This window comes from Myotis myotis, unplaced genomic scaffold (assembly GCF_014108235.1).
Source record: "Myotis myotis isolate mMyoMyo1 unplaced genomic scaffold, mMyoMyo1.p scaffold_m19_p_2, whole genome shotgun sequence".
Classification (NCBI taxonomy): domain Eukaryota; kingdom Metazoa; phylum Chordata; class Mammalia; order Chiroptera; family Vespertilionidae; genus Myotis; species Myotis myotis.
This window is the reverse complement of record NW_023416324.1, coordinates 109783600-109797477: the sequence shown is the minus strand read 5'-3', so window position 1 is coordinate 109797477 and position 13878 is coordinate 109783600. Positions and strand designations below refer to the sequence as shown.

Below are 13878 nucleotides of genomic sequence, written 5' to 3'. Positions count from 1 at the left end.
ATGGCATCTATTCTGAATGGTCCATGCCAAAGCCATACAAGCTGTTAAATATTTTGATTATTATCCTAATTGTAAATATTATTTTACTGGCTTTTGAGCATGAAAACAAACCTTTTTCCAATTGATTACTTTCCTTAGAAAACAAACCATTTTTAAAAGATTGCTGACTTTTTTCAACCTACTTATAAAATAAACCACATTGTTTATATTTTCTGAAAACTCACATCATAAATGCATTATTATCACAATTAAGGAGTACTGTAATTGGCAGAAGGACTGACAGATGCATTCTAAATACATAATTTCTTTACTAATACAACACAAAGATACCTTTGCAGGGATTAAGGAGAGCAGTCGTTGAAACAGCATGCTGCCAAAGAGGAGCTGCTTGATCCCACAGGGACAGTCAGCCCTTCAGGAAACCACTTGTGTGGGGTGAGGAAGTCATCAGATTCTAGGAGCTCTCCCTGTTTCCATTTTTCAGAGATTCTATTCTCCTGAGAACTCCTCCCAACTACACAGGGACTCTGACCATATGCCTGCCTGCCACCAGACACAGGAACAAAACAACCTTATCACGTTCCTCACTCACGTCCACATCTGTGTGTGAAACGAGGCCAGTCCTCCCCAGGCTTCAGGTCTGTGTGTGTCCTCCTGGACTACTGTAATCACTTTTACTAGTCAGCTTGGATTATCTATTTTAATTATGTAAATTGTGGAGTAAATAATTTGCTTATTACTTCATTATCTGCTTTTCTCAGTTTTGGACAGTTGGAAGCTACCAAGTATGTTTGGTGCTTTACTCTGCACCCAAGTGAATGACAGATACTGTTCTCCCTCTGCCTATAGTTCCTCTCTCTACATATAGAAGACATACTTTTATATGTGTACTAGAGGCCCAGTGCATGAATTCATGCACGGGTGGAGTCCCTCAGCCTCCTGGCGATTGAGGCATATCAGGCGGCTGGCCAGCCAGGGGGAAGAACCCGGGGAGGTTGGCTGGTGGGGGGGGAGGTGAAAGGGTCAAAGGCCAGCCAGGGGGAGGGCCCACAGGAGGTTGGCTGTGGGAGCACATTGACCACCAGGGGGCAGCTTCTGCATTGAGCATCTACCCCCTGGTGTTCAGTGCCCAACATAGTGACTGATCAACTGATTGTTCCGGTCGTTCTATTGTAACAGTTGCTTATATATGTAGCTATTAGACACTTTCTATCAGTTTTGTATAGCTATTTATTTAAAACTGGATGAACTATTTTTTATTTATGCTATGAAACGAGAGGAAGGCAGAGATTCTCATTGTCCCAAGAGCTCTATAGATTACATGGATGTTTTTCTCTCTCTCTAAAACCAGTGAATGTGACCTTGGGAGAAGATTTAGGAAAACAAAACAAAAACAGAACTATCCTATCTAATAAAAGAGAAACATGGTAATTAGCCATACCTCCACTACCCTTCCCATTGGCTAATCAGGGTGATATGCAAATTAACTGCCAGCCAAGATGGCGGCCGACAGCCAGGCAGCTTGAAGCGAACATGAGGCTTCCTTGCTTCAGTGCTGGAGGACTCCAACCCGCCTGCCGCTGCCGGCCTCTGAGCTTGCAGTTTGAAACATTGTTACAAATATAGAAGCTAAACAAAACCCCAGAAACCTGCTTTCAGCCATCCGGGATCTCAGAGCTGGAGTTGAAACAGTGTTTCGATTATAGAACCCAAACAAACCAGAACCTGCTTTCAGCAGCCGAGGCCTAAGAGCTAGAGCCAAGCCTCAGAGCTAAAGCTGGCCCAGAATAAAAAAAAAGAAAAAAAGGAGTGGTTGGGAGCTTCAGTCACCCGCCAGCCTGAAAACAGCCCTCAGCCCCTCACCCAGACTGGCCAGGCACCCCAGTGAGGACCCCCACCCTGAAGGGTGTGTGACCAGCTGCAAACAGCCATTATCCCCTCATCCAGGCTGGCCAGGCAACCCAGTGGGGACCCCCACCCTGATCCAGGACACCCTTCAGGGAAACCAGCCGGCCCCCACCCATGCACCAGGCCTCTATCCTATATAGTAAAAGGGTAATATGCCTCCCAGCACCTTGATCAGCGGAGCCGTGAGGCCTCCCAGCACTGGAATCAGCGTGACGGGGGGCAACGCCCAAACCCCCTGATTACCCTGCGGCTCTGTGTGTGACAGGGGGTGTGGCCACAACCTCCCTATCCGCCCTGCTCTGTCCATGACAGGGGAAGGCACCCCAACCCCCTGATCAGCCCTGCTCTGTGCCTGATAGGGGGGAGCTCCTCAACCCCCTGATTGCCCTGTGGCTCTGTGTGTGACAGGGTGCGGCGCCCCAACCCCCCCCCCCCCAGACTGTGCTCTGTGTGTGACGGGGTAGAGCCATAATCTCCCCATCGGCCCTGCCCTGAGTGTGACAGTGGCTGTGCCCCAACCCCCTGATTGGCCCAGCTCTGTGGGTGATAGAGGGTGGCGCCCCCCACCCCCCACGGGCCCTGCTCTGTGTGTGATGGGGTAGAGCCATAACCTCCCCATCGGCCCTGCCCTGAGTATGACAGGGTGCGGTGCCCCAACCCCCTGATCCGCCCTGCTCTGTGTGTGACAGGGGGGAGCTCCCCAACCCCCTGATCCGCCCTGCTCTGTGTGTGACAGGGGGCGGTGCCCCAACTCCCCTATCGGCCCTACTCTGTGCTTGACAGGGGGGAGCTCCCCAACCCCCTGATTGGCCCTGCTCTGTGCATGACATGGGGTGGTGCCGCAACCTCCCCATCGACCCTGCCTTGAGTGTGACAGGGGGCAGTGCCCCAACCCCCCAATCGGCCCTACCCTGAGCGTGACTGAGGGTTGCATCACAACCTCCCAATCTGCCCTGCTCTGTGCATGACAGGGGCGGCGCCCCAACCCCCCAATATGCCCTGCTCTGAGCCCTACCAGGGTCTGCACCTAGGGATTGGGCCTGCCCTCTGTCACCCGGGAGCAGGCCTAAGCCAGCAGGTCGTTATCTCCCGAGGGGTCCCAGACCGCGAGAGAGCACAGGCTGGGCTGAGGGGCCCCCTTCCTCCCCGAGTGCACAAATTTTTGCGCACCAGGCCTCTAGTCCTATATAATAAAATCCCAGCAACCAAAACAGCCAATGACCAGAATGACCAGAGACCAGAACCACCACAGCCCCTCTCCTGGGCTGGCCCTGTCCCCCAGCAAGCGGTTAGGTGCGGTCAGGCAGCCAGGCAGAGCCTCGTGATCGATCACCTCGAAGAGGGAGACCCAGGCTTCCAACCACATCCTGTGGGAAGGATGCTTGGCAGCTGCGACAGGAGGCACTGGCAGTGGTGGACACTGAGTGGGCACGGTGCTTTCAGCCTGGTCCAGGCCCCGGGGTTGTCGCCTCTGCCTGTGGCTTCTGTAGGGCTGGACTGCCACTCCTGTTATGATGCTTGGGAAGATCCTGGGCCCTTCCATGACTGCAGGCTCTCTGCCAGGGCTTGACCCCCTGTCCAGACTTCCCAGCTTGGCCCTAACTGCAGAGGAGCTGAAATACACTGACATCTACAACCCTGGGGCCATGATAACCCTTTTGCACTTCCTGGAGGTGAAACTGTGCCTCAACCTGTGAAAGGTGAACTAGACAAGGAAGAAAAGCAGAGTAAAGACACCAGGAAAAGAACAAAGTGGCGGCAGCCCGATGCTGGAACAAGAAGAAGGAGCAGCTGGAGTTTCTGCAGCAGGAATCTGAATGGCTGGAGCTCATGAATACACAGCTGAAAACCCAGATGGAGGAGCTCAAGCAGGAGTGGCAGCAGCTCATCCTGATGCTCAACCGGCATTGCCCCACCTGCATCATTAGGACCAACAGTGTTAAGACCCCTGACTCAGAAGGCAACCCACTGCTGGAGCAGCTGGAGACGTGATCATGGGCTGGGAGGAGGGAGAGGAAGAGGAGATGGGGAGAGGGAGGAGGAGGAGGGTCCCAGAAGGCTCTTCTTTGCTGCATGAAAAACTCTTCAATGAGGCTCAGCACAGCCAGCATTGGCCGGGCTTTTTTGTGAAACTCAGATTAGCCACACCAGGGGAAGAAACCCAGGCTAATGAAACCCAGGACCAAGCATTGAGACCAAAGTAGTCCTGAGGGGGACCTGTTCTGCCTGGGGCCACACTTGTAGGAGGCAGTGCAGAGGCTCTGGGCCAGAGAAACACCCAGCCAGGCAGCTATGGCCACTTCTCCAGCCTCTCTGCCAAGGCACCCACCCAAAGGGCCTCTGAGCAGCCAGGAAAATCCATGAGTTGCAACCAAAATTAGGCTGAGTATGGAACTCAGAGTGAAACTACAATCTGCCTGCCCCCGGCCCTGACCCTGACCTTGATCCTGATGCAAGGCTGGAGAAGGGCACAGTGCCAGGCTCTGCTGTACCCACCGACCATGGTCCAACTCAGTCCTGCCCATAGTGGCAGCTAGAGTTGCTGTGGGCAAGCGGTAAGGGCACCCTTCCAAAGCACATACTCATTGAATGTTTACAGACTGGCTGTCTTGGAAGGGATTTCAACTGCACATATTTTTTATACTTTCTCTTTTTTAAAATATTTTTTACAAAAAAAATGATTTTATACAAACAATATATAAATGGATTTCTGTAATCACTCAATGTGATAGAGTATAAATACCCTATGGTTTGTTTGTTGTGAACAGATATTCAGCAGTTATGGCCATTGCGTGTAGCTTCTAAGTACTTTAGTCTCTGGGTGTTGGGGGTGGCAGGGGCAGGGGTGTGGTGCATTTCCATCTTGGTAAACCCTTCATAGTACTCAGTTCTGTATCGCTCAGTAAACATTACACTTACTTAAAAAAAAAGAAAAGAGGGAGGCCCAGGCCACCTGGCTGGTGGTGCTGCATTGGGTGGGCAAGGCCTCCCTCTGCAGGGTGATCAATCTGGAGGTCCCACCATTGATCGCCCCACAGGAGGCCCAAGCCACCAGCCAGCGACACTGTGGTGGTGTTCAGGGCTGGCCAGCAGTTGCCTAGCAGAGGGAGGCTCAGGCCAGTCAAGCAATCATACCCCACGCTTGTTATCTGCAGAGGGAGGCAACCAGTCTCAGGGGATGGGGGCAGCTCTGCACAGTGGCAGCGGCAGGGGTAGGGGCAGCTGCCAGTAGCTGGGGGAAGGAAAGCCCTGATAGGTCTTGATCTCAGGCCAGGCCTAGGGACCCTATCGGAGGGGTCCCAGATTACAAGAGGGTGCAGGCTAGGCTGAGGGACCACCCGAGTGCATGAATTTCCATGCAACAGGCCTCTAGTTAGTTGATAAAAATAACTGAAATATCTATTTCCAAATTTCCTGAGAAAGAACTAATAGAAATCCAAATACTATTTCTTGTTTGTATCCTAAGTGTAATTTGATCAAGCTACCAATTAGTAGAATCATATTCAATTTGTTTCTTGATTAATGAAGCTCAAACTAGAGTAAGGCCTTTTAAAATATAAAGGAAGTATAATTAATTATTTTATAGTAGAGCCCCAATGCATGAAATCCGTGCAAGGGGCTTGGCCCTTGCATCCCTGGCTTCATCCAGAAGGTTGTTCAGCTGTCTGGTCTAATTAGCATATTATGCTTTTATTATTATAGATTCTTTAGTTAAGTGGATATTTAGAGCAATTTAGATATGGATATAACTTACAACAAGGGAATCAATGCAAATGTTATTACTAGAGGCCCGATGCCCGAAATTCGTGCAAGAAGCTTGTCCCTACAACCCTGGCCGTCCCTAGCAGCTTTGGCTTCCTTGGCTGGACCTCACAGCCTCAGCTGGGCCTTGCAGCCTCGGCCAGCCCTTGCAGCCCTGACTTCATCAGGAAGGACATCTGGTCTAATTAGCATATTACACTTATATTATTATAGATCTCTCTCAAACTATAATGTCTTCTTTCCCAACTGTAAAAAATTTCAATGACATCAAATTTTAGAAATATATTTAAAGGTTTAAACTACTATCTATAGCTACATAAAAAAAAAAAATTATTTTTATTGTTTTGGCAACTTTTATGATAGAACCACTTAGTTGACCATATGGAATCAACAATAATAAAAGTGTAATATGCTAATTAGACCAGACAGCCAAACAACCTTCCGGACATCATTCTGGACGTCCTTCTGGACAAAGCCATGGCAGCAGGGGCCGAGGCAGAGGCGGTTAGGGGTGATCAGGCAGGCAGAGTGGTTAGGGGCAATTAGGCAGGGAGGTAAGCAGTTAGTGGCAATCAGGTAGGCAGGCAGAGTGGTTAGGAGTGATAGGCAGGCAAGCAGCAGCGTTTAGGGGTGATCAGGCAAGCAGGCAGAGTGGTTAGGGATAATCTGGCAGGCAGGCGAGTGGTTAGGAGCCAGAGGTTCCGGATTGCAAGAGGGATGTCTGACTTCTAGTTTAGGCTCAATCCTGGGAACAGCAGTTGGACATCCCCTGAGGGGTCCCAGATTGTGAGAAGGTGCAGGCCAGGCTAAGGAGTGCCCCTCTCCCCACATGTACAAATTTCATGCACGGGGCCTCTAGTAATGAGATAAAACAATCACTGACACTTCTTGGCTCCTTTTATAAACCAGTGCTCACAAATGAATATTATCCATTTGAGACTTATCTGTGAGTTGTTTACCTAAAAATAAAAGACCTTTCAAAGTGAGAGGCAACAAGCACTTATTTGAGATAGAATAGTTATTTGGGAAGAACTGACTCAGCCAGAAACCCAAACAGAGTTCTGACTAGCAGACAAAGGCAAGAAAAAGGGAATTTATGAGAAAAAAAAGGGGAACAATTACATCACATCACAGAAGAAAGGAATTTCTATAGGTGCAGTTAAGCTAAGACAGTGATGGTAATGCTAAACAATGTTTTTAATATTTAGTCTGGTAGTCATAAGTTAAAAGATTATTTTGCTGTTTTAACATCCATGAACATGTTGGAGGTTCCTGAACCAAGAGAGAAAGTGCATCCTGGAAGATCCTGCAGAAGGAGGACAACTGGAGCCCACATGGTATCTCTCTGTATACCTTGTTGTGAGGCAGCCTTTGGCTTTGATTTATGGCCTTACTTTTGTTTTGTTTTTATAATTCTTTACTAGAGGCCTGGTGCACAAAAATTTGTGCACCCAGGGGTCCCTCAGCCCAGCCTGTGCACTCTCACAGTCTGGGACCCCTTGGGAGATGTCCACCTGCTGGCTTAGGCCTGTTCCCCAGGGGACTGGGCCTAAGCTGGCAGTCAGACATCCCTCTAGCAGTCCGGGAGCCCTCGGGGGATGTCCACTTGCCAGCGGGGAGCAAGCCTAAGCTGCAGTCAGACATCCTTAGCACTGCTGAGGAGGCGGGAAAGGCTCCCACCACCACTGTACTGGCAGCCGTCAGCCTGGCTTGTGGCTGAGCAGAGCTCCCCTTGTGGGAGTGCACTGATCACCAGGGGGCATCTTCTGCATTGAGTGTCTGCCCCCGGGTGGTCAGTGTGTGTCATAGTGACCAGTGATTCCCAGTCGCTCTGCTGTTAGGGTCAATTTGCATATTACCTTTTATTATATAGGATAGAGGCCTGGTGCATGGGTGGGAGCCAGCTGGTTTGCCCTGAAGGGTGTCCCTGATCAGGGAGGGGGTCCTGCTGGGGTGCCTGGCCAGCCTGGGTGAGGGGATGAGGGCTGTTTTCAGGCTGGCCACACACCCTTCAGGGTGTGGATCCCTGCTGGGGTGCCTGGGCAGCCTGGGTTTGGGCTGATGGCTGTTTGCAGGCTGGTCAAGCCCCCAGTGGGTACCCTCAGCACATGGGGGTGTTGCCAGCCTGGGTGAGGGGCTGAGGGCCGTTTTCAGGCTGCCCACAGCCCCTTCAGTGTCAGGGGTTCCCGCTGGGGTGCCTGGCCAGCCTGGGTGAGGGGCTGGTAGCCATTTTCAGGCTGGCCATGCCCCCGGCTATCCAAGCTCCCAGCCTCTCCTTTCTTTCTTCTTTTTTATCAGATGTATCATGGCCAAATATGTTCTCCCATACAGTGGGCTCTCTTTTCATTTTGTTGATGGTTGCAGAAGTTTTTTATTTTGATGTAGTCCCATTTGTTTATTTTCTCCTTAGTTTCCTTTGCCCTAGGAGATGTATCTGTAAACATATTGGTATGAGAGATCTCTGAGATTTTGCTGCCTATGGTTTCTTCTAAGATTTTTATGGTTTCACATCTTACATTTAAGTCTGTTATTCATTTTGAGTTTATTCTTGTGTATGGTGTAGGTTGGTGGTCTAGTTTCATTTTTTTTTTTTGCATTTATCTGTCCAATTTTCCCAACACCATTAATTTAAAAGGCTGTCTTGACTCCATTGTATGTTCTTGCCTCCTTTGTACCATATGAATTGAGTGTAATGTCTTGGGTTGATTTCTGGGGTCTCTGTTCTTATCCATTTATCTATATGCCTGTTCTTGTGGCTATACCAGGATGTTTTAATAACAGTGGCTTTGTAGTATAACTTGAAATCTGATATTGTGATTCCTTCAACTTTGTTTTTCTAATTCAAGATTGCTGCAGCTCTTCGGGGTCTTTTTTGATTCCATATAAATTTTTGGAGTGTTTAGTCTAGCTCTGTGAATTATGCAGTTGGTACATTATCTTGCATAGTATGTACATTTTAATAATGCTGATTCTACCAACTGAACATGATAAATTCTTCCACTTGTTTATATTTTCTATCTCTTTTTTCAATGTCCCTTAGTTTTCTTAATACAGGTCTTTTGCATCGTTGGTTAAGTTTATTCTTAAGTATCTTATTTTTTTGTTGTTGTTGCAATGGTAAATAGGATTGTTTGTTTAGTTTCTCTTTCTGAGAATTCATTACTGATGTATAAAATATCTATTGAATTTTGGGTGCTGATTTTCTATCCTGCTATATTTCCAAATTCATTTATAACATCCAGTAGGTTTTTGGTGGAGTCTTTAGGGTTTTCTATGTATAATATCATGTCGTCTGCAAATAATGGGAGTTTTACTTCCTCCTTTCCAATTTGGATGCCTTTTATTTCTTCTTCTTGTCTGATCTCTGTGGCTAGGACTTCCATTACTATATTGAATAAGAGTGGTGAAAGCTGACATCCCTGTCTTTTTCCTGTTTTTAATGGAAATGGGTTTAGATTTTGCCCATTGAGTATGATGTTCACTGTAGGTTTGTCATATATGGCCTTTATCATGTTGAGATATGATCCCTCTATTCCCACTTTCTGAGAGTGTTTATTAAAAATGAGTGTTGGATTTTTTCAAAGGCTTTTTCTGCATCTATGGATATGATAATGTGATTTTTACCTTTCAATTTGTTTATGTGCTGTATCAAAGTTATTGATTTCTGAATATTGTACCAGCCTTGCATCCATGGAAAAAATTCCACTTGGTTATGGTGTATGATCTTTCTAATTTAATGCTGAATCCTGTTTGCTAGAATTTTGTTGAGGATTTTAGCATCTATGTTCATCAGGGATACTGACCTGCAATTCTCTTTCTTTGTAGTGTTTTTATCTGGTTTTGGAATTAGGATAATGCTAGCCTCATAAAAAGAGTTTGGAAGTATTCATTACTCTTAGATTTTTTTGAAATAGTTTGAGGAATATAGGTGTTAGTTCTTCTTTGAATGTTTGGTAAATCTCCTCTGGAAAGCTGTCTAGAACTGGGCTTTTATTTGCTGGGATTTTTATTTTTTATTACTGCTTCTATTTCATCAGTTGTTATTGGCCTATTCAGGTTTTCTTATTCTTCCTGATTCAGTTTTGGGAGGTTGTATTTTTCTAGGAATTGTCTATTTCCTCCACATTGTCCATCTTGATGGCATATAGTTGCTCATAGTAATGCTGTTTAGCTTACATGTGTTTGAATGTTTTGGGGTGTTTTTACTGTAGTTGATTTCTAATTTCATTCCACTGTGATTCGAGAAGATGCTTGATATGATTTCAATCTTCTTGAACTTGGAGAGATTTGTTTTGTGTACTAACATGTGGTTTACCTTTGTGAATGATCCACGTGCACTTGAGATGAATGTATATTCTCTTGCTTTGGGTAAAATGTTCTATAAATGTCAATTAAATCCATCTGATCCAGTGTGTCCTTTAGAGTCTCTGTTTCTTTGTTAAGTTTTTGTCTGGAGGATCTCTCAAGTGAAGTCATCAGGGTATTAAAGTCACCAACTATAACTGTATTGTTCAATCTCTCCATTAAAGTCCTCTAGAATTTTTTTATATATATTTAGGTGCTCCTATTATTGGGTACATAAATGTTTGGGTGCGTAACTGGGATTATAGCCTCTTGTTGGATCAAGCCTTTTAGTAATATGCAGTGACCTTTGTTGTCTCTTGTGATGGCCTTCATTTTGAAGTCTATTTTGTCAAATATGAGTATTGCTCCTCCAGTTTTTATTTCTTTTCCATTTCCATGGAAACATTTTTTCCATCCCTTCCCTCCATCCTCTGTGTGTCTTTTGTTCTGTGGTGGGACTCGTGTAGACAACATATATTTGGTTCATGCATTTGCATCCATTCAGCTACTCTATCTATGCCTTTTGATTGGAGCATTCAATTCATTTACATTTAGGGTTATTATTATTATTATTAATATTTTTATTTTTATTGATTTCAGAAAGGAAGGGGGAGAGAGAGAGAGAGAGAGAGAGAGAGAGAGAGAGAGAGAGAGAGAGAGAGAAACATCAATGGTGAGAGAGAATCATTGATTGGCCACCTCCTGCTTACCCCCCACTGGGGATTGAGCCCACAACCCAGACATGTGCCCTTGACCGGAATCGAACCCTTTAGTACGCAGGCTGATGCTGTATCCACTGAACCAAGCCAGCTAGGATGAGGGTTATTATTGATAGGTACTTATTTATTGCCATTTCAATTCTGTATGCCTAGATTTCTCACTCTGTTTCTTCTTCTCATTACAGGAATCCTTTTAGCATTTCTTGTAATGCTGGCTTGGTGGTGATGTACTCCTTTATCCCTTCCCCCCCCCCCGCCCCCCGCCCCCAGGAAGCTCTTTATTTGACCTTCTATTTTCAATGATAACCATGCTGGATATAGTAATCTTGGTTTCAGATCCTTGCTTTCCATTACTTGAATACTTCATGCCATTCCCTTCTGGCCTGCAGAGTTTCTGATGAGAAATCAGCTCTCAGCTTTATGGGAATATAAAGTTGTACCTTTGTAGGTAATAGTTTGTTTTCCTCTTGCTGTCTTTAGGATTCTCTCTTTGTCTTTAATTTTTGGCATTTTAATTATGATGTGTCTGGCTGTGGGCCTGTTTGGGCTCTTTTTGCTTGGGGTTCTCTCTGCCTCCTGAACTTGTGTGACTTTTTTCTTCACCAGGTTAGGGAAGTTTTTTGCCATTATTTCTTCAAACACTTTCTCTATCCCTTTCTCCCTTTCTGCCTTTTTGATCCAACAAGAGGATATAACTCTGGTAAACATATATGCACCCAATATAGGAGGACCTAAATATATTTTTAAAAAACCTTCTAGAAGACTTAAATGGAGAGATCGACAACAATACAATCATAGTAGGAGACTTTAACACTTCACTGACTTCACTGGATAGATCTTACACACAAAAACATAACAAGCAAACAGTGACTCTAATAACTTAAACACTTGCTATTATCATATTGTTACATTTCAGATTGTCCCACAGCTCCCTATAGCTGTCCTCCTGTTTTTTAATTGTTTTTTCTTTTTTTCTTTTTGGTTCTCTAATTGATTTTTTTCAATCATGTCTTCAAATTCACTGATTCAGTCTTCAGCTTCCTTTAAACTGCTGTGTATTCCTTCCAATGTGCTCTTTATTTGTGTTATGTCATTCTTTATTTCTGTTTTCATAGTTACTATATATTTTCTCATGCTGTTGAGCATATTTACTGTCATTACTCTGAACTCTGTTTCAGATAAATTTCTTATATCTGCTTCATTTATCTCTTCTTCTGTAGCATTCTCTTGTTAATTTATTTGCGGGTTGTTTCCTTTTTTTCCTCATTTTGGTTGTCTGTTTGAGTTTGTGACTATGTATTAGGTAGATCCTCTACATCTCTCAATCTCTAGCACAGGACAGTGTTAAATACTGTTTCTGACTAACTGGATCAGGCTAAGACTCAAAGCCTCCAGAGACTGCCTCTGCCTACAGAATGATAGGATTCAACTTGAATTACCCCCAGGCAATCGTCATCAGGTGTGGCAAGATTTTTTCAACAGGGTGGGGAAGTTGCTTCTGCCTGGAAGCTAATTGTTATTTTTAGTCTCTTAAGTGGCCTCAGGGCAAAGTGTCTTCCAATAGGGTGGGTCAACTGTCTTACCCCCAGGGAAGGCAAATGTCTGTGTGGAAAAGATGTTCTCCACTGTGTGAGAGAATGACTCAGCACAGGAAACTGGGGGTGTCTGCCTTCTGAGCTCTAACTGCTGAGTACCCAATCTTGCCTTCTGCTCACACAGCTCCAGTCCACTGTGCCAGAGCACAAGGTTGGTGGCACCACAGGGTTTGTTGACCTTTTAAGAGGGTGCCTGAATTTCGAGCCATTGCTTAATGGCAGACAACAACCCTGCTGTTTTTTACAGCTAGATGTTATGTGGGTACCCTTCTCAGTTCTGGTGTTCTCTGCTAGGGGGCCCAGCTTGGGGATTATATCCCAGAGTTGTCAGTGGCACCTCCTCCCCTCCTACCAGTCTCTATGTGGTCTCCACTTTTGGTCCAAGGGTATCAGATTTCTCTCCAGCCAGTCTTTTGTTAATTATTCAGAAATATTTTTTTGTGTTTTGATTGTAATTTGGTTATTCCTAAGAGCATGTCTGTGTAGCATACACTTACTCTGCTGCCATTTTTAATCCTTGGGCCATTTTTCTTATCCATTCAGTTCTCATGGCCTTACTTTAATACTGATGCTATAGTTTATTATTTTCCTGCAATGAAGTGTAGGTGTATAACCATTATGGTTGAGTCCTGTGAGTCTTGTTAGTGTCTTCTTTAGTTTTCTTTATTGTCTGATTATCACTGTTAGTGTGAATGCCTTAGCATATTTCTGTGCTGCTTTGAGAATAGACTTACACATACTCATGCACATCATTGGCCTCTTTATTGAAAAAGTTACTCTTTTACTTATTCTATACTATGGTGGGTGACTTCTTTGCTCTTCCATATTCTTAAAATACACTATCTATTGTTTTGACTAGGATCACAGGTTAAAAAGGTTACTGCCAAGATGAAATATTAACTATAAAATATACTTTTGTATGTTAAGACATGAGTGTTTATTACTGGAGCATAACCTAACCTATGCTAGCTAATATAAGGCATTTCTATGGTTAAAAAAAAAAAAAGAAACTATAGGTCCAAAATAGAGTTACTTGTGCTAAGTCTATGTCACCAAACCAAGACTTAATCCCCAACTTATAGTTTCAACCTTTCCCAGAGTAGAATCTTAAATCAATTTGGAATTACCTTGTCAGTACTAATAAGGTAATATGACTGATAAACTCCTGCTGTCCTTAAAGGAAGGTGACTTTGCCATGAACAATCTACTCTTTGCTGGTAACTTCCTTCTCCCACCCATTTCTGTGTATAAAAGTCTTTAATTTTGTACAGTTCTTCAGGACTCCTTTCTATCTGCTAGATGGAACGGTGACCAATTAATCAATCATTAAATAAAGCTAATAAGGCCTTTAAAGTTTACACAGTTGAATTTAGTTTTTTTTGACACTGACATCTGCTTTCTGGTACATACTAAACTTCTGGGATATTATGCCTTATATAAATTCTAGGATACATGATTTGTTGAATGATTCCTCCATAAAAACCCCTCTTCCAAAATTTTTAACATTTTCTTTTTTATTCATAGAATATTTTTTGCAAATTAGTTTTCAA

General features: G+C 44.6%; 1 pseudogene; it reads left to right on the top strand.

The window, feature by feature from the left end:
- The first annotated feature begins 3395 nt into the window (after nucleotides 1–3395).
- LOC118675632 lies at nucleotides 3396–3900 on the top strand (annotated as a pseudogene).
- Nucleotides 3901–13878: the final 9978 nt, after the last annotated feature.